The following is a 21,098-nucleotide window of genomic DNA, read 5'->3' on the forward strand; positions in this document are numbered from 1 at the left end:
AGTACACATAATATACAGCAAAACATAGGATATGACAAGGAAACAATGCTACTTCAAGCCATCTGATGTTATGCCTCAGGCTGATTAAATAGACAAAAGGAAACATGACAGAATCATGCACATCTTACCCCTGGCCTTAATTGCAACCAACTGTTTTGTAATGTATGAAGTCTTTGCCATCCAATTCCTTGGCTGATTTTCTTCTGATGAAAGACTTTCCACTTCATTGAACTGTGAAGGCTTAGTTTTCATTTCAAACCCATGGAGACATAAGAATTAATTTACAATTCCCCACTATATGGAAAAAAAGTTATACACATTTCATAAGAGGTGGAACTAAAAGCGGCACTATTACTAACTTCATCTTCAGAAAATTGCTCCAGTTGTTGTAAACTCCTCAGTAAAGCTCCAATAGTAATACAGCTTTATAGGAACAGAAAAAAGCCTTTTTATTTTGGATGGCTATGTAACAGTACAGTGTCTTGCAAAGATGCAGCCCAAACCTTTAAGTATAATGAAGTGAAATCATCATTTGTCTTAAAAACTCCACATTTGGTATGCATTGAAACAGCCAGCCCGCACCAAGGAGATGAAGGAAATAACAATGTCTTTTTTGCTTTTTTTTATAAAGTGAATGGTAAGTCTACTCTTCCAAGAGGTAGCCACAAATAATTATAATTTCCATCAGTAGTAATTAGCAATGCATATCCCATACAGTGGGCAGCTACTATTACACCTTCAGGCTCATTTCAATCAATTTGTTCTGAAGTGCCCCGAGAATTAACTGGAGAAGAAACTTCCACTAAGTGCTGATGAGGTAAAAAGTCTGACTATATTTCTGAACTGGGCTCTAAAGTTTCCACCTTTATGCAAGTGGTCTGCCCTGGCACAGTGTCCTGCCATTCTGTCCACTGACAACAAAAGTGGAACAAGCAGAGCTAGTTATACAGGTTCGTTTATACTCAAGATCCAGCAAAATTTCCTTTGCAAAGCCACACAGGCTTTATTTTAAATGCTGTCAATTGAAGTTGAGTATTTCACAGCTGTCATGTTCATTTTCACTTTTGACACTTAGATATTAAAAGAAATCCAGAATATAACTATGCAGACATCTTCTCAAGGCTTGGAGCTACCTAAACAATTCAGATTTCTATTTTTAATCCATTTTAGTGGATTTGAATAACAATTGCACAAAATACTAAGTAACTTGATAAATAAACGTATTGGCAATGCATTTTTATGTTTCATGAAATAGTAAAAATAATCACAGGAGTCAATTAAAATTATAGGTACCTTCTTTTCTTGGATATTCCTAAGTGTAAGCCTACAAGACTCTTCTTAACAGCTTTCTTGTTCGACCCCAAAAGTGCATTGAGTTACACCTAAAGGCTGTAGTTGCTTGCACCATAATTAGGATATTCTTTGAACACAGGAGACAAGCATTCAAATTTCCCTAAGTTGAGGAAACTCAAATGTAAGGACGGCATTTTGTGAAACAAGGACCAAACAGCGGCAAATCAAGCTTGTGTGCTATGACTCTTTGCTAGGCTTGCTTAGCACCAGCTGATCTTGTAGAGCCTCCTCTGGAAGCCTAATGGATGGATGCCACAAAGTCTTGGAGAGGTGTTGCATCCTGGGTTGTGTTGAGATTAGGGGTTTTATAATGTTAGTTAGCCAGTTCTATGTACGCCCGTGTTTCCCCCTACGATGGTTCACTCCAGGCTGCCTGCCATTGGAGCTTCCCCACGTCACTCCTGTAACCACCCCCTGTTCATTCCTGAAACTTCATTGTCAGTCACCCCATCCCCACAACCCTGTTCATCCTGGAGCCCTGTATCCACCCCCATCACATTCCCATTGGTTGCCATGGTCCACGTCACCCCCACGTTGCCTGTCCCCATTGGGCGAGGGGGTTTCCACCCATGTCTGCCCGCCCCCTATAAAATCCCGTACACCCTCAATCCCATCACCATTTTGTCCATGCAGTGCTAGGTAGTGGCCGCTGTTCTCCATCACAGCTCCACGCAGCAATAAAAGCTCTCCAGCCAGCCGCAAGGGCAAGGTGTGCCTCCTTTACCTCTTCATCTCGTCCCAGAGGTGGCCACAGAGCGCAGCCAGCCCTACCCCGGTGTGCTGAACGCCAGAGTGCCCGGGCCTCACGGCAGCCCCGGTCCCACCAAGAAACAGCGTCCTAGCCGGGCTCTCCAGAGCTGCCCGGGACCGGGGAAAACAACGCAACGCCGCAGAGAGGTAAGAGGCTATAAACGTATATCTGTCATGATTGATTGTTTGTAATGGTTGCTGAATCCTTAGAAGGCACTATACTTACTCATGTAGAAATAACCTAGCAGCTAATCCTGTGTTACAAAATCTGTGAGGTGGTTAAAAAGTTTAGACATTGCACAAATGATCCCTACTTACCCCAAATGTCTTGGAGTGATGCCCTTGAACTTGCAAATCTCATGTGTGAAACCATGGTCTAGGTCTGCAAGTTAGCAGCCAACTTAAAACCCTCTAAGCCTGCACAGGGAAACCAACACTGCCACTGCTTCCTGCACAGAGATGAGACCAGGTCCTCTGCAATATTTCATCTCTGAATAGTGAATTACAGCGTGTAACTTCATTGTAGATGTTCACATGGCATAAGGAAAACTAACCACTCTAACTAGTTTGGTCAAGAGCTTGGTTGGGTGCTGGAATTGCTCTATCAGCCACCAAGCAATCGTCCAACCTGATAATGCATTATGAAAACAGCATTAGATTTCATTTGAGTAACACTGGTGATCTCATTTCATTTCCTTTATGTTATGTTAATAGTTACAATTCAACAGCTCTGATGTGCTTTTAACTTGTACAGCCCTGTGTGTAATCTAGCTGAAGGTTTAGTAGCACTTGGTATCCAATTAATTCCAGTTTTTCTGCTGCAGCTTTTTATAAGTGCATTCTGAGAATCTAGAAGGAACTAATTTTCTCCCACATAAATGAAAGTCAAACCCAGGACAGAATGAGACCTCACAAAAATAAAACTCCACTGCCTTTGGTTTATGAGACCACATCTGCCACATGTACAGCCAAATTGGTGAGAAATAGCTCTGTTAAAGTAAATTTTGTGATCCTGTTTTCTGAGGAAATTTTCAGGTGTGGAAAAGAGGGGACTATGACAGTGGCTGGAGCCATTGTTCAAAATAACATCTCCTGAAAGGCAGGCCAAGGCTGTGTGGTAAATATAGTTTTTCTGTATTGATTTGAGTCCTAGCATATCCTCTATATCCCAGCAAATTTTTTGCTTGCACTCAGATTGGGAAAAGTCCTTTGATGTTGAGCTGCCATGGCCTGAGTATTGACAGATAATCAACAGAAACCTCCCTAGGGGAGGTGCACCTGCGGGAGCACGTGTGCAGCCATTCTCTTCCTCCTCTGCCTAATCTATTCCATCACCTTTCTACTCTAGGTCCCACACCATTAGGCTCCCCATAATCTCTATGGAAAGAAGAACAAATCTAGAATAATGACTAATCCAGTGTCTCTTTGTGGGTGATTGTAGATGATTCTGGCTTTTACCAAGCAGACGAAAGCAGGGAAGCTCCTGAGCTGAGAAGCAGCCTGACCCAGTGCAGCTCTGTGGGTTGGCCTGCACTCCCCAGCTAGCAGAGAGACTTGATTTTCCTGCAGGAACCAAAATCTGCAATGGTGGGAGACCAAGGGCAAAGCAGACTTGTTTGCTGATGCACTTTGGCCCATCACTCAGCAAAGAATTGTGATTCCTGGGGGTACTGCTCTCATCTTCTTCTTAGGGATAAAAGGCAAGTCTCTCCCTTGCTACATAACCTTTCTGTATATGTACCTGCAGAGCAAGCTTTATTCTGAGTCTTTCATATATGCCTGGGAGACAGACATGGGTCTTTTCATTCTCACCTTAAGGCTGTTTTTAAAATCTCTTGCTTTGATAAGAGTTTGTTTGTTCACATATTTTGTTGTGGATTTGCAGTACAGAAGGGACTCTGTGACTTTTATGTGCTGAGTAAAGCAGTAGTTATGGACTTGCTAAGACTCATCACATGAGAGAAATCTTGCCCTTTTGCTCAGTTTCTTGCTGGATGAGTTACCAAATTTCCAGAGGGGCAGAAAAGACAGCTCTGTATGTCAAGCCAAAGGTACTACGAACATGACTGACAGTTTATTATCCTCCTAATCAAATCATAGGAGAAATTAACCACTTAAAAAGGAACTTGTTCCAGTTGTCAGCTCAAGGTTTCAAGTGAAGGAAGATGTCCCCACACATTGTGAGCTATTATAAAGCAGGGATGGTCAAGCTGTGATTCCTACCTGCATGAATTTTACTCAGGTACAGTTAATGCATAACTTTCAGGCAAGGATTATGTTATTTCTCCAACACTGGGAACTTGTCAGACTGCAGGAGGGAAGGGAGGCTGCAAAAGTTGTGGCTGAGAAGTTTTATGTGTGGAGCTATCCAACTTGAATTGTCCAAATGAATCATTGCTATAATCCTGTAGCTTGTATCTTGGAAGAAAAACCAGTTTCTGTCTCTCAGAAAAAAAGCCACTTTAAAATTAAAAAAAAAAAAAGAAAAAAAAAAGGAAACTTGTAGAAAAATAAAAGTAATAGAAAAAAGGCACTAGATTTTTGAGAAGAAAGAATGCATAGAAGAAAGCACAGATGCACCTTGGCAAGAAAGGTGCAAGAAATAAGAATAAAAGCTTATGGCTGAAAATATGAAAAAAATATATTTACTATAAAAAGGAACAACAAAATAAATCAATTTCCATATTTGAGAGTACAATGTAAGAACTGGAAATAAGCAAAACTAATAAATGGCAGCCAAAGTATTTAGGAGGAATCCAAAAGGCTTTTTACAGGTATATGGGAGAAATGAAACAACAGAGAAAATAATATGATAAGTAAATAAGAATGATTTACCTGAAGTGGACCTTTTCCGTTTAATACTGGATTTTTTTTTTTTTCAATTTTCCCTCTATAAGTCATAGAGGATCATTTCAAAGGATCTGCTCCACATCAGCTGAGTGCTGATGTGAGAGCTGGGCTTTCTACCCTGTTCTCAGCAATTTCCAAGCAATCTTGACCTCAGCCTACCTCTTACAGAAAGACCAAAAAAGCACCTTCCACAGCAGCTGGATACTTAGGTTTGAATTTCCTCAGCTTTTGGAATCTGGACTCTTGGACACATGCAGACCTCACAATCAGGATTTCATAGAAAGGGTAACTGTGGCCAAGCTGAACACGGGTGTCTCTGGAATAGACTTTGCCTCTTGTTTCTCTGCTTTGAAAGTGCTGTTAAGGTGGGTTCATAGCTAGATCACTTTAAGCTGTTACAAAGGCACATAGCCCTGATTCTGAAGAACTAATGTAGCTGTAATTCTAAGAATAAAAACAACAAAAGCAATAATAATTATAATAATGAGAATGTAAGAGCTGGATTATCCAACAGAGCTGGTGGGAGACCTCTCTGCTCTTCACTCAGAAGCAGAGGTGTCCGTTTTCTATTCAAAGGCCAGAGTCTATACATATATATTATGAGTAGCACTGTAGCTCATCATTTTGTCCAAGGGTATTTCTGCTGTAAAGCTCATCAAATTGAACATAACTCCTGTGGTGCATCTTTTTCATATGATATCTTAAATACACAACTATTTAATAATTAATTTCATTTTTAAACCCCAAAAGTTCAATGGCTCAGAGATATTTAATATTTTATCAACACTCATGTTCATAAAAGTCTTTCCCCAGCTATTTCCAGATAGCATAAAAATTGGGGAAAGAATGAATAATCAGAAAGTCAGCTACTGCTATCCAATGATTGTATTTTATTGTTATTTTGACCAAAAATACATCACTGGTTTATTGAACTTGGCACAGAAAAAAGATCAGGATCAACTTCTATGCGGAATTGCTCCATCAGTGTCAAGACCATTTAGATTATATCTCCTTCAGTTTCACCATCCCTCCTTCCAACTTTGTTATGTGATACTGAGCAAGTCCCTTCTGTATCATCTGCAGGATGAGTTATAAGGATGCAGGGTAGTTTTCATAGCTGTCTGGGGGCTGCTATATTTCTGTTCTTTTGCAAATGTCTTCAGCCTATGAGCTATTCCATTATGCACAGCAGTTAGGCTGGCAAGGCTAGGATTTCCAAACTGATGGCAGCTCAGCTGGCTTAGGTTCAACAGCTTCAATTAAGATGCTGAATATCAGGAACCCCCACATCAACAGCCAAGATCCTTATATCATGGATGAGTCAAAATTGTTTGTACTGGATTGAAATTTCTAGGGGAAAGAAAAAAGTGCACATGCTCTAGGAGAACAAGATCATCTATTTAATGAAGAAGCCTCAGAACATATCCACAGAGCGCAACAAAGTGGTTTGTTTGACAGCCCTGTTGACTGCTGTGAATAGCACTAAATAGCCAAGAGTATAGTGAATTTCTCTACAATGTTACAATAACTGCAGGACAAAGCAGGACAAGAGGGGAGAGGCTGATCTAGTCTTCATATCCTTTTCAAATCCTTTGCTTTCAAATCTGGCTGAAAGCTGATTGATGTGACAGGGTCTCCTGTTCATAGAGAATAACACTTTAAAACCTCAAACATTCTATTACAGTAAAATGAGCCGGGAATAAGGGCATGTTCTGTCACGGACAAGGTTTCTAAAGGCAACTGTAGTAACTATCTGATGAAAATTTTAGTGGTAGTTTTTTTTAAAAGAGACCTCTGAATCAACATTCAACAGAGACTTCTGATGACTGAGAATGGACCAGTTTAATGTCATAATTAAGACAAGATCCTGAGAGTATTACAGAGATTATAGAACAATTAGACCAACTTATTTTTCAGTAAAGCATTAGCTACCATTTCTTAGAGGTCAGATGGGAACACTTCAAAAAAGGAAAATGTCTTGATTTAAAAGTAGCCAACCTTCCTGAATGAAGCATAATCATGTCTCAGAAAGGTAATAAGGCAGTTGACTTCCATTAATCTTCAGTAGATCGAAAGGATATAGACAGCATAATAAAACTTCAGTGACTGCATAACAAAGTTTTACAATGGTTGTAAAGAGCAATGAGTTGGAAGAAAAGTGGAAGAAATTTTTCTGGTATTTATATACTATAAGATTTTTACAACAATATTACTTCTATGAATATTCATATGTGTTTGCCTATTTAAGGTTAAAAAACTAACTGTTCCAAGAAACTGATATTCATGCCAGTTTATAAATTGCAAAGTAAAACTTATGAAGATTATTTTTACAAGTGGTATTGCCACTTTCAGGAATATATTTTACAATGTAGAGAAAATATCAACAAAAATCTCAAAAGAAGCATCAAGTCAGCAGATGAAGAAATAGCTGGAAAGCAAATATTTATGAAAGAACTCATAAATGCAGATTTATGTTTCAAACTTTAGATATTCCACCTAGAAATCACTGTCTTTTAAAAAAGATACATGATATGAAAAAAAGAAAAGCTCATCTTACTATTAAAGCTCTCTCTGAAAAGTCAGGCACTATAGGTTGAATTTCTGGCTCTGCCTCACTCTCCCTGTATGACCTTTGGCAGGTCACTTACGTCTCAGTTTCTTCTCAACAAAGTGGGAATCAAGTTTCTATGCTGTGTAGAGGTTATACCAGGTAAATTCATTAACATCTGAGCCTGACAATGTACAGCAGTAAGGAGCTAATAAATTAGGCACATAATCAGAGAAGTTGGTGGCTACAAAAATCTGTGTTAGTGTTACAGAAAAAAAAAATCATAAATATGTTTTATATTTTTTTTTCCTTTGACATTTAGAGTTGCTGGACTTTTACCAAAATGCAAAATGTCTTCCAGGTTCAGTAGCTGAACGTCAGTCTGATGAGGTAGCAGATGCCAAATGAGAGAAGGCACCTGTTCTGCACCCTTACTGCATTAGGTAATTATGTGCAAAACAACTTACATGTGCAGTCCCTGAAATTCAAACCATTGCCTCTGTCAAAATCTTGAGCTACTCATAGAAGCAGTGAGAGTGTGTTGAATGAATTGAAAGTGAAGTATGCCTTGCCTCCTCAATTAAATTGTGTGTATGTGTCTGTGTGTGTCCACAAGAGTGTGTGCATTCATTCCTGTGTGAATCTATAGATAGGGTTTTTTTCTTCAAGAAACTGGTTGATAAATCAGTAACAGAAAGCTCGTTTGTGTAAATTAATTGGAATCAGCTGGTGAAATATAAACTGAAAAGTTCACAAGGTCAAACAGACGTGATTGGAATGCCAACATGTCACATTAGGTCAGAAAGTGTCACCACAAAAGAAATACACAGGATAATTTATACTTTACAAAAGGACTAGGAAAGAGATAATGATCCATCTCTGATGTAGATGATGAATGGTACAGCATCCAGTTACATCCATCCCAGTGGTGTCTCCCAGAGATCAGCCCAGTCCTCTTCAATATCTTTATTGATGATCTGGATGAGAGGATTGAGTCTACCATTAGCAAATTCAGAGAGGACACTGACTTGGGTTGGGATGCTGGATGGTAGAAAGGCTGTGCAGAGAGATATGGGCAGGCTGGATTGATGGATCAAGACCAACAGCATGAGGTTCAACAAGACAAAATTCTAGGTCCTACACAACTCCAAGCAGTTCTACAGGCTGAGGGAAGAGTGGCTGGAATGCTGCCCTGTGGAAAAGGACCTGGGAATGTCAACAGCTGGCTGAACATGAGCCAGCAGTGTGCCCAGATGGCCAAGAAAGCCAATAGCATCCAGGCCTGTGTCAAGAATATTGTCATCAGCAGGACTAGAGAAGAGATTTTCCCCCACTACTCAGCACTGGTGAGGCTACACTTTGAATCTTGTGTTCAGTTCTGGGTCCCTCACTACAAGAAGGACATCAAGGTGCTGGAGCAAGTCCAGAGAAGGGCAATGAAGCTGGTGAAGGGTCTGGAGCACAAGTCCTGTGAGAAGGAGCTGAGGGAGCTGGGGGTGTTTAGCTTGGAGAAAAGGAGGATCAGGGGTGACCTTATTACTTCCTAAAACTCTCTGAAAGGAGGTTGTAGCCAGTTGGAGGTGGGTATCTTCTCCTAAGGTAACAAGGGACAGGACAAGAGGACATTGCATCAAGCTGCATCAGGAAAGGTTTAGGCTGGACATTAGGAAGACTTTCTTCATAGAAAAGGTGAGTAGACATTGGAATGGGCTGTCAGGGAGGTGGTGGAATCACTGTCCCTGGAGGTGTTTAAGGAATGTGGCACTAGGTGGCCATGGTCTAGTTGACATGGTGGTGTTTGGTCATAAATTTGACTTGATTATCTCAGAAGTGTTTTGCAACCAAAGTGATTATGTGATTCTCTGATATTTGAGCATGATGCTAATAGCTAAATCTGAAGATTGGCAGTAGTCATAAGACAAGGAAAAACAGCTCAAATATTTTTTAGAATCCTTTTGTGATGGGACCAGTGCATACTTTCATGAAGAAATTACTAATCCACAGAAACAATATACATTTATATTTAAAATAAAAAGAGATATTTACATTTTTCATATTTACACATTTAAAATTTATTTGGACAGTATGCCTAATGAACCATACATCTACAGAGATAAGGAAAATTTCAGCTGCATTTGCTTCCTTTTGTTTCTGTTTAATTTATGTTTGTTTGCAAATTATTCTAGATTCCCAGTTTCTAGGTTTATTGTTTATCAATTTTTATTATTACTGCATTATTCATACATACAGGAATTCATGGTCCAGAGATTTTTGCTAACTGCAAAGTGGGAACTGTTCACAGGGACATTTTGCATCAAAGTCAGTGAAATACAAGGAGGCAGGGACAGATCCTAGGTACATTTGGCACTTTGGGACTGAAGGTGCTCAGAGGTCTCATTGGTGGGGTTATAAAGGTGTAATTATACAGAACCAAGGAAATGAAGTCAAAATCTTGTCCATGCTACATATGTACTGTAGTACAAAAACTCACAGATTTCTGAAAGCTGCAACCAGCCCTACCAGTGTGAACACTTAGCATTAACATGCTATTCTATCCTCCAGCCTTCACTGCAGACCACCAGGTCCAGACTAGATCCAGCTTTGCATTGCAAGACCTCTATGTGAAGCTGTCATCACAGAATAATTTCATGTTTTTACTTAGGGAGTATTGTCAGGAGACTTTTTCCTTTTGATATAGTTGTGGAAAGAAATGTCCTAAGCAGGCCCTGTATAACTGCTCCCAAGGGCATGGTTGTCAAGATCTTTCATCAAAGCTGAATACTTCCAATGAAGCTCATGTTAATTTTCCAACAATCTGCACAAAACACATTCAGGATTTTGAGGCTGAAGGAGACTAACTTGGCCTTTTTTACAGCTCAGTAGTCAAATGAAGAGTCTTGTTGCTTCATGGATGAGGAACACAAAAAAGTTTAGGTTACTGATAATGAAGTCTTCAAGAGATGCATCACTCATCTACTTAAGACATTAGTTACAGAGGAATCTGGCCATGTAATTCATCATTTCTGAGTTATTTGTCAGGGAAATAACTGATGCCAGGAAGTACTGATGAATGTAGAAGAGCAGCAGCTTTAGGAGAATATATTTTTTAAAAGCAACACCCCATCCTTGTGGGACATAGAGGGCAGAAAACATAAAACATCATATCAGAAAAAGGTGAAAAGCAGCCAATACAGACTAAACACCTTTTAAATGCAGTTTAAGGAAATAATAAACCATTATATATTTATACTGAATTTTATTTCAATTCTAGAAGTCTAAAGAATAAGACTGGGGTTCTATAATACTTTATTTAAATAAGGGTGTTGATATAACAATAAGTGTATCAAGAATTTGTCACAAGGAAAGAAACCTGTTTAGTGCCATGGCTACTCCATCTATGTAAGTATATTACTCTATCAATAATCTAATCAGGGATAGGTCTTAGTCTAGAGCACTGCCTTACCATAGTCCATGCTGCTAGAACTCCTTATGGCAAGGAAATGATTTGTGGCAACAAGCAGTCTCCAGACACCTCCTTTACTGGTATATATTGGTATATATTGGTATATGTATATATATGTATAATACCAGGGTATAAAGCATACAGAAAAGCTACAATATGCTTAAGATAAAATGTATGTCACATAAACAAATAAAACACTCAGCCTTTTTTTTTTTTCAGGTCTAAGCCAAATATATTCTTCCTTCACTACTGCTAGCTGTAACTTGGCCACTTTATGTTCCCTAAGAGATGAAGTAAGGAGGTCTCAGTCTTCTCCCACATTCCAAGAATGAGACTGTCTGTTGGCCATGATCACAGGTAATACCAGAGTCATCATCATAATTAAGACTAGTTTAATATAAAACAGATGGCAGAGCTAATGAAAGGAGATGCTTTGGAGATGAAAAACCAAGAATCCCTTGAGGGAGCCATCCTGTGCTGAAAAACTGGTACATACCAGAATATGTACTGTACCAGATTTGTACCAGATCATGAGCATCAACGCTTTTACTGAGTCACAAAGAAGGAGTAGAAACATTCTTCTGTTTATACTCAACACAAAGCACCAAGCTGAGACAGTTCCAGAACAGAATGGACCTATAAAATCTATAGAAATCTGTCTCCAAGGCCTTAAGTTCAATTAATGTCATGCTTCCTCTCCTCTTGTTAACACTGCCAATAATCCCCCACACTCAGAGTGTATGCCTTAGCTGCAGAGGTACAGCTGACAGCATTGACTGTCACCAGGAGTCACTTTCTGAAAGGAAGTGGCTGTATTCAAAGCACTTTCAGGACCTCAACATTGACCATTGCCACCACTGCAGCAGAAGATGATAAGCTCTCCCTCAGGCAGTAGCTCCTGTTCCAGCTGAGCAATGGCTGGCAGGAGGTGATGCCTTGGAGTGAACTGCAGCAGTGTCCAGAGATGAAATTCTTGTTGTAGTAGGGAGCAGCTTGGTCAGCCGTGAGCTCCATTAATCCAGTAGAAACTAAAAGCTACCATCCCAGCTACATGTAACTTTTGATCAGCAAATGAGCCAATGTGCATCTTCCTTTTCTTTTGCTCCTCATTTTGTGCACACTTGCCTAAGAGGCAAGATTTACAATGCCAAGTCATCCTGAAAGCCTGGCCCATTCCAGCCCTACAACCTCTCTTTGCCCTTTGAGAGAAAGCTTCCCTCAGTCACAGGGAACTGGGCCTGTGTTGTCCACGTGCTGCACAATGGAAGAATGATGGTAAAGTTCGTCTTTAGACTAATGGCTGCCTTATCACTGCACAACTCCCTTATGCTTGTATATGGAAGCAAATTGAGATTATAATAAAGTAAGTCAATCTTCTTGCTTTTATTTATGTAGAAATAGTTATATCTTACAGAAGTAAAGATTCCTTTCTTTCCAGCTGTACAGAAGGTCATTGATGCCTAAGGCCTGCCTAAAACAACATTACAGAAACTACATAACTAACAAAGGCCATAAAATTATTTAAGTAGTTGCTGGTTTTGTTGTATTGCAGAGGATATAGAGGCAAATCAATGGTATGTTGGTTCATGTCTTTCTTATCCAAATACTGGGATTTTTTGGCATTTTGAAATACAGGATAACAAGAACAGGGATCCTTGAGGTCTCAATGTTTAGCAACTTAGCCTGTTCCTAAGCATAATAGGCAAAACTGATGCCCAGGCACACTTGCAAGGGCAATCTATTTGCATTTCAAAGGCAGTAAGGTTTTAATCATGTAGCTGTTCACTCATAGAGTGCAATTATAATTCCATGTTAAAATGAATCTCTAAGTAGAAAAACAAAACAAACCTAAGGGGGAGGGGGTGGGGGGGAAGTGGCACAGAGGGGGAAGAAGGCAATCTGTTTCAATAAAAGAGAAACATGTTCAGGAAAAAAAATTACAGCTGGAAGATTCTACCTTACTATGAGAACCTCTGAACCTGCAGTTTAAAATGCAGTTCATTCTACATTCAAAACAACTGGGGTTAGTACTCCATACAGAATTTGTAGCACTTTTTTACCTTTTCCTCAAACGTTGGGATGAAGAACTCATCATCTTTGCATATCATAAAATATTTTTTTAAAACATCTAACTTAGTGAAAACTATTATTCCCCAGAGAGTACCTGAGAGCTCATTGAAAAGTAGTACATGCAGTCTGGGCTGGGAGAGGCTGAGAAATTCTGTGCACACAAGGAGCATGAGCTGCAGGTACAGGAGAATGTTGTATTCCCCTGAAGATGGCACAGAAATCTTGATTACAAATCTTTACTGTGTACTAATTGAAAGGGGGCACCTAGAAAAGCAGTGTAACAGCTAGAACATTAAACCTGTTACAAAGGAGTGAGAGATTCGTTCCTTTGATTGGCTTATTAGCATCTTTAGAAAATATTCCTTTACTTTGTAGAGTTGGGTGTTTTTTTTCAGTGGATTTCACCTTGTGTCCTTTTCATTAACTGGAGCTCCCCCTCAAGGAATACAATGGGAAACCAGTTTTGAAATACAAGATACAGATTTCTCATTTTGACTAGAAGAACCGTTATATCCTGGCCTTCAAAATCTTAGAGATTTTATTCAGAATATTTTCTCACTTACTGCTGATATATAGTTTGCAAAGCAATTTCATGTAGAAGTGAGACTGTCCTTAAATAAGGTAACATAGGCAAGAGAAGACTAGAAAATTGATTATAGTGACTTTGGGGATTTAAGTATGATTTTATTCAATCTCCAATTCTTGTACCATAAAATATCTAATACCCACACCCTGAAGTAGTACAAAAAGCCTGTGTTTTGGCTCAACCCTGTCCTTCACCCTTCATCACAGCTTAAATGAGACCTGCTAGATGGGTCGTTTCAGGGAGCTCTTAGCAGAGCACCCCTGCAACAGCCCCACTGCCCACTGTCATCCAAACGCCACATTCAGAAGAGATGAGGGGCTAGAAAATACCCAGTGTTAAAAACAAGGGGACACAGGAGGACAAGTCTCCCACACTGTCATGGAGGTCTAGACCATGGTGTCCAAAAATTGTGGAAGGAACTCTTCCAAGACATGATGACTCTTAGCCTTAAATTTTGCATTTCTTCAACCTTACTTCTCTGATATAGACATATAGACATTTCAGTATAAATAAAGAAACCTGAATCAAATCAAAATAGCAGTATATATCACACAAAACACAGCACATCACTATTTTGGGGTGGAGAAGAATGAGTAGTATATGACAAATGTCAGTCAGCTGCCTGAATTAATTTCAGAGCATCATTAATAGTGTGAAAATACCCAGACAATGAGGGGTGAGGGAAAGGAGTGAATACCCAGTACCAAACAGTTGTCACTAAGTAGGTGTGCGTGAATGAGAACATCATCATCAGGAACAGGACTTGACTTTGTTCCCTTCTCTGTGCTTCTAGTATATCCGGTGTCCCTTCACCTTGACTTGTCATAGGACAAGTCACACAGCTATAATATTATCCTAAACAGGAAAAGATGTCTGTGACTCTTAGTATTTGACCAAGATGCCCTCTGCAATACTTTCAGTGGCATTAGAGCTTCTCTGCCTGTCCACATTCAGTCACACTGAGATAGCATAATTTTTATTATTAATTAAAATTTGATCTGGCTAAGAAGTTTGTCCTAAATAAATGAACATTCCTGCTGACTAAATACTAGCAGTTTGTGACAATTTCCACCTCCTCATTTTGAGTAAAGACAATAGTGGCTTTGCTACTCCTATAGGCTCTGCTCTCCATATTTTCACATCACTTACTCTTTGATTCCTTCTTCTATTTGTGGCATTTAGTAAGATACTTAATGAGTCCAACCCTCCCTGGAATGGGTACCTGGTTTTGTTAATATTGAAATTATTGTCTTTCCTTTCTTTTTTCTTTTTTTTTTTTTTTTTTTTTTTTTTTTTTTTTTTTTAAATTGTAAGTTTTTTATTTTTTCTTAAACTGTACATAGCCTCAGTCACTGCAATCACTTTGCAGAGAAGAGGCAAACAGAGGAGGAGATACTGGCTGAATGTTTGCTCACCATAACCCATAGTTAATAAAGTTTATGTCTGACCTGTGCATTATTATAATACCCTAGATTTTCGACAACTTCAGAAATACAGTTTTTGAGGTTCTTCAGGGGCCTGGTCACACTCTTAGGGCTCCATGGTACAATTAAGAATGATGATTAGCTGTTAGAATCTGGTTTTAATTTCACTTCTTTCAGGAAGTGATTTAACTCACAAAGCTTTACCTGACACAGTATCTATCACTTGGTTTTCTTTTTAATGTTGTGCAGTAGATAGAGAGCAAAATTGTGCTCTTGGCCCCATTAATGTCACTCCACCAAAGCCCTTAAAAGCTACAGTTTTATGCTATTTTTCCTGACACAGTACTTAGATTTTGTATTTTGTAGGCCCTCACAGTTTTGCAGTAGACTGTGCACATACAGCCTTGCCCCTCACTGGTTGCTCAATCCTGAAGCTTTGGAGTTGGGTACTGCCCTTTATTCCTCCTAAGCAGCTGGACTGAGTGTTCAGTCATTCAGGAGCCTAGTTGCCAGAGATCTAATAGCAAATCTTTGTAAATTATGCATATTTATTCAACAGAAACTGCAGGGCAGACACAGCCAGTGAAACCAGTGAAACCAGAGAGTTTTCTCAAACCTACTCTGTATGTACCTACCTACCCGTAAGTTTGGTACAGCTGCAGAATCTGCTGAGAGAGAAGAGTGGTTTTTGCTCAATTAAATAAACAACATCAGTAGCAAGTGTTTGAAAGTGAAATAAGTTGCAGCTAAATGGACAGAAGGGATTTAATTTACTTACTTATGTCAAATTTAGTTAATTTTTGTTTAGCTGGTGCAAACAAAGCTACTCTTCTATGCTATACAACAAAATCTGTAGAACTGTAAGTAAATACTAGTAATTCCTAATAATTCCTTACTCTCTCAAGAATTACCTTACTGTTAATATGACTCTCTATCACAACCAAGCCTCAGTCTAGTTTTCAGCTGTCTTTTCTATAATCATCTAGCACAAAAACCCCTTCCCTGGTTCTCCAGCAGCTCAAGTCACAAATTTATGACTTTGAGGGGAAAGCAGAAATTATGCTGCTCCACAGTTGATAGTCCTTTCCTGCCCATATACATTTACTGAGAAAAAAAATCAATGTTGCTTGTATTTTCCATATTCTGTGGCCTCTGGGCTATGACCTGGAACTCCAAATGATTCAATCCACACTAGGAGAGCTGGAGGGAAATGGTCAGCAGCCAGACACGTCTACTCACAGCCACATGAAGCCATAGTTTAATCACAGTAGGTTTTTTTTTTATTTTTAAATGTAAATTAAATCCACCAAGTAGAGGGATCCATGTCTGATCTTACAACTCTCTGACATTAAAACTGTACAAATCCCCCATACACATCAACACTCTATACTTTTTTTCTAGAAAACATTTGTTTTGATTCTTCTTACTGTCCTGTTAGCTGACTAAACCCTTTTCTTCCTCACCTACACCTTCATTTCCATGGACATGCAATATATGGATGTAGCAAAGAGTCCAGTAACTCTATCATAACATTTATAACCCATCTCCTCATTATTGTTGGTCTCTCATTTGTCACAAACAATGTGCAACTAAGCAAATTCAAGCTTGTAACATCCAGGCTGCATCAGAAATTTCTATTCATGCCAGTAGGAATAATTCTGTGCCCTATGGCTTTGTGGTTTGCAAAGGCTGTAGTATCATGGGCTGATTAGAAAGGAAACAAAGAATGCAGCAAATGCAATTGGTTTTGCTACTGCTACTCCCACCAAAGAAGGCACTTTTCATTTGTCTCTGTAATGAGGGAGATTTCCACTCACAGGTACATTAAGAAAGAATATGTGCTTGGGGGTATCCCCACTGAGCAGTTACCCTGATGTTTTCAGGACTTTTCAGATGGCTTCTGCTGAATTAGATGCGTAAAGGAAGGACTAAACCTGCTGAATCAGGAAATGAGACAATGGGGATACTCTGTATGATTCCCATTAACTTTATATTATAATCTGCAAAGGCTACAGCTCTGAATATTTGATACTTGTCTAAATCCACTGAAATCAATGGGAATTTGATGTACAAGTTCAAACAAACTGCATGGGGAATATGGAGAACCCTGGTGACCAGAAAAAGAATATTTTCTATATTATTCAGGTATTTAGAATCTGTATCTCAGTGCTCTGAGTCTCATCTGTAAAACAGGATTATTGAGGCTTCTGAGTAGGACTGAGAAACAATTTACAACCTTATTATCTAATATACCTTGTGCTTTGGGTGTTGTACCATTAAAACTTAGAATCACAAGGAAAAAGTTCTATTAATAGAGTAACAAAGTTCATTTTAACAGCAGCCCATATGCTCCAATATCACGTATCTTTCCATATTGTTAACCTAACTAGTGGCATCAGCTTATTTTGTTGAATAAATAGATTAATTAATCTAAGACAGGGATCCCCATTATCTTCCATTCTTTGCACAAAAAAAAGACCAATCATGATGTGCACTTATATGAAATTTTGTCAGTAAAATATGCTTGCTTGATATTATAGGCATTTGCATTTTATATACTTCACTTGCCATCTGCTAATGGTAATTTTATCATTCAATAAATAACACTAAAGAGATCAACATTAATGAAGATTAGGGAATTTTCTAATATAATGAATAATTTTGGTTTATTTCTGTGAAGTGCTACTGCAGCCAGCAAAAAAAAAAAAAAAAAGATAATCCATTAAAAGAGCACAATAATGAAAGCTGTTGTCAAAGTTGTGGCATAGTGGACAACCAAAGGGGATTGCAGATTCCTAGGGTGTTAACTTTCTCTACCCTTTACTAAGGAGCCATGTGTCAGCCATTATGCTACAGACAGATGGGACTACTCCAGAGGGACTGAGATTGCATGCTAGCCTAGCAGAAGTTCCAGAGGCATTCATAGCTTGGATAACCACAATGTCTCCAGCAGGGCGGGAGGAACCTGGGTATCACCAAACTCTTTTGCAGAGTGAAGGCTTTAGATCCCAGCTCAAGTAAGAATGCTTCTCAAGGAGAGCATTTCAGGCCTGCTGAATAGTTCAGTCAGCTTGACTACCACTACCAGTTTAAATACAAGCATTTTATTACAGGCTTCTCTTAGTAAATATATGCTGAGATATGCTTATAGGTACTTCTTTGCTACCTAAGATTTTAATTTGATTTTTTCTCAACCTATCAAAGAACAAAAAATCTTTTTTAAAGTTTAAAGCATACACTGGGTTTGATCTTGATCTGAGGCATAGCCCAGATGATTTCTGAAGTGTGATCAAAAACTCTCTTAACAAATTAGAAATTAGTTTAATCCCAAAATACAGAGCTCAGTTGTCCCCCAGTAAATATCAGAATGCCAAGGTCTGTATCTCCATGCTCACACCTTCTGTACTGAACACCATTTGTAATTCAAATCCTGGATCCAGGAAATGTGACAGAGACACAGAAGCAGTAGTGCTGTATCCAACCAATAAGTAAGAAGAATTAATGATAAAAATATATGTCCTGTGGATCAGACCAAATGCTCATTTGCCAAGTAAATTTGACATAGCCCTTGATTATGTAAATAAGAGATGCTGCTTAGAGAGACATCATGAGCATATTGTTATCCACTGCTTCTTTTGTTCATCCCTAGCATCCATGATCACTGGGGATGTTGGAGGGCACATCCTCTTTCTTTTCTATCTATTAATGGACATATTGTCAATGGATTGGTCTAATCCCTGTTTGAATTTCCTGATATGATCTGTATTCCTCAACCCCTTTCAGCAACAATATCCTGTAGTGTCATCAATTATTGCAGATTGGTTGGATTTCTAGAGGTTAGCTAGTCCAACTTCCTGTGCATTTTATGGTTAACTTTAATCTTAGACCAGGTTTCTTGGGCTTTTGTCCACCTCAGCTTTGGAAATCTCCAAGAACGGAGATTCTACAACATCTCTGGGCAATATGTTCCTTTATTTAACAATGCTCTTTGCAAAAAAATAATTTTCAAATTTCTCTTGCTTGCTTCTGTTTCCTCATTTCACTTTGTCAATCATTCACTTATATTTTTTTTTCTAATCACTGTGTAAAAACTACTTTTTTTTTTTAATAGTCTCCTCCTAGATTCAGAAATTTTCCCCTGTAGTAGAGGCATAGGATGAGAAGTGTCATGAGTCATTTTTTACACTATAAGTGAAATTTCCACAAAAGCAAGAGGATTTTTCTCCCTTGTGTTATGCAGTGAAGTGGTCTTTGCTTCTATTGAGGTGGAAATGTGACTGTATCTCAATCTTTGGATTATCTATAATCCAAGATGAACTACGACAGGAAAATTAAATATGCAACCAGTGATTTATTCTTGATTGCATGCAACTGATTACTTCAAAATAATTTATTCAGAATTAAGTTTGCAGATTGAGCAATGTCTGCAAGCATAGGAATATGTAACACTAGCAAACCCTTTGTGTGAATGTTCTTTTGTACAAATCTTGAACAGCCTGTGGTTGGAGAAAGTACAGAACACTTAAAAAAGACTTTGAATCTGGTTATTTTGTGGTTCAGTAATTGATGGTCAGCTATCTCTGACAAGGCTAGCTATTCCCATGACAGGTAAGTCTACATCAGCATCCTATCTATGCTTTATTTTACTTGAAATATTTACAACACAAATAAGCTTCTCCCTGAGAAGAAATTTCCTATTATTTTTTCTCATTCACCCTGTAACTTTTTGTCTTTTAGTAAAAGATCTGCTAAGTAATTGCTCATCAATGAAGTGTGTTTTTCCCATTGATTGATGCCATCCTACTATAAACTGATAAAAACAATCTCTCATCCATTCTGGAGCCTTCAGAGGTAAATAATTTGCCATGTCAACTACTGCTCTAAATAATCCTTGGTTTATGAGCTTCTAAACCCTGTGGACTGAGGCATCATTTCCTCACTATAATTCTAAAATAAAACATAATAAAATATTTTGTCATTGTCTTGAGTAAATGATGACCTCTCAAGCATGTGTTTCTAAGACACAGCAGAGGAAAGATTAAACACAAACAATAAATACAGACAATTGTAAGGAGAGTGCAACAATAATGCAAAATTCTGTTGAAGATAAACTTGCTATTCTTTCCAGTGGCAAAGAACAAAGGAAAAAAATATATACGGAATGATGTGCTGCAGGAAGTGTGCCTAGATTTTGGCTCATATGTCAAACCAAGATGGAAGGAGCATAAATGCCACAAATCATCAAGCAATTCTGCCTGGATGCATGCAGCATGAGCAGGTGCTGAAGTCCTGTGTGTACCCGGGGCCACTCAGGATTACTGTGCCTGTGGTGGGTGTTGAGGGAGAAGCAGCCCCAGCACTTTCAGGTCTCCAGGAGCCTTTGATCCCTTGAGCCCAAGCACAATTTCCCACAGCAGTCTGTGCTGGCAGCAAAGTCCATGACAGACAGGGCTGAGCAGATGTGTGATGACTATGGTGACTCTCTGACTTCCCAGGGCTCATTGCTCTGCTGTTCCAGCTCCTGTCCCTATGATCTCTGCTGTAGCTGCAATGCCTGGCTTCTCCTTGGCTTCAGGGGCCAATTGAATTGAATATGATTTTAAATCAGCCCTAAGACCCTAATTCTATATGTTCTAAGCATGTGATGTTGAGAACAATGCTCTTTGTGAAAAATATTTTCCAAATTCAAATTTCTCTTGCTTGCTTCTGTTTCCTCATTTCATGCTCAGTACCTGACACCTAAAGCCTCCTGCTCAAGTGTATGGCTACTGGCCAGTTCAGAGGGTGCTGTGGACCCCCAGCCTAGTGTTGCTGTCCCATCCCTTGGGATGTCTCAGTCTGGCTCTCAGCTCACAGTCTGGCTGTTTTCCGTGTTACCATTGCTTGCACTAACATACGTGGGATGAACACAGGCATCTCCATCCAGGGTGTTTTGTCCCGCGTGCTAACATCTGGGTGAACCCAAAGGGCTGTACTTAGGATATCCTGCATTTCCTTCACCTGAATTGATGTCAGAGTCATTTTGGGGATAAAAAGATCTCTACTGGACAATGC

General features: G+C 39.0%; 1 long non-coding RNA gene across 2 annotated transcripts; it reads left to right on the forward strand.

Moving 5' to 3' along the window:
• Positions 1 to 5,258: 5,258 nt before the first annotated feature.
• LOC128805682 (uncharacterized) lies at positions 5,259 to 19,959 on the forward strand. 2 transcript variants are annotated; one of them, XR_008436517.1, is made up of 4 exons: positions 5,259 to 5,318; positions 7,863 to 7,944; positions 11,184 to 11,321; positions 19,782 to 19,959. It is a non-coding gene; the product is annotated as an uncharacterized LOC128805682 (long non-coding RNA). The 2 variants fall into 2 exon arrangements; XR_008436518.1 differs by lacking the exon at positions 19,782 to 19,959 and adding an exon at positions 15,604 to 15,716.
• The last annotated feature ends 1,139 nt before the right edge of the window (positions 19,960 to 21,098 follow it).

The sequence above is a fragment of the Vidua macroura genome, chromosome 3 (genome assembly GCF_024509145.1).
Source record: "Vidua macroura isolate BioBank_ID:100142 chromosome 3, ASM2450914v1, whole genome shotgun sequence".
NCBI classification, from domain to species: Eukaryota; Metazoa; Chordata; class Aves; order Passeriformes; family Viduidae; genus Vidua; species Vidua macroura.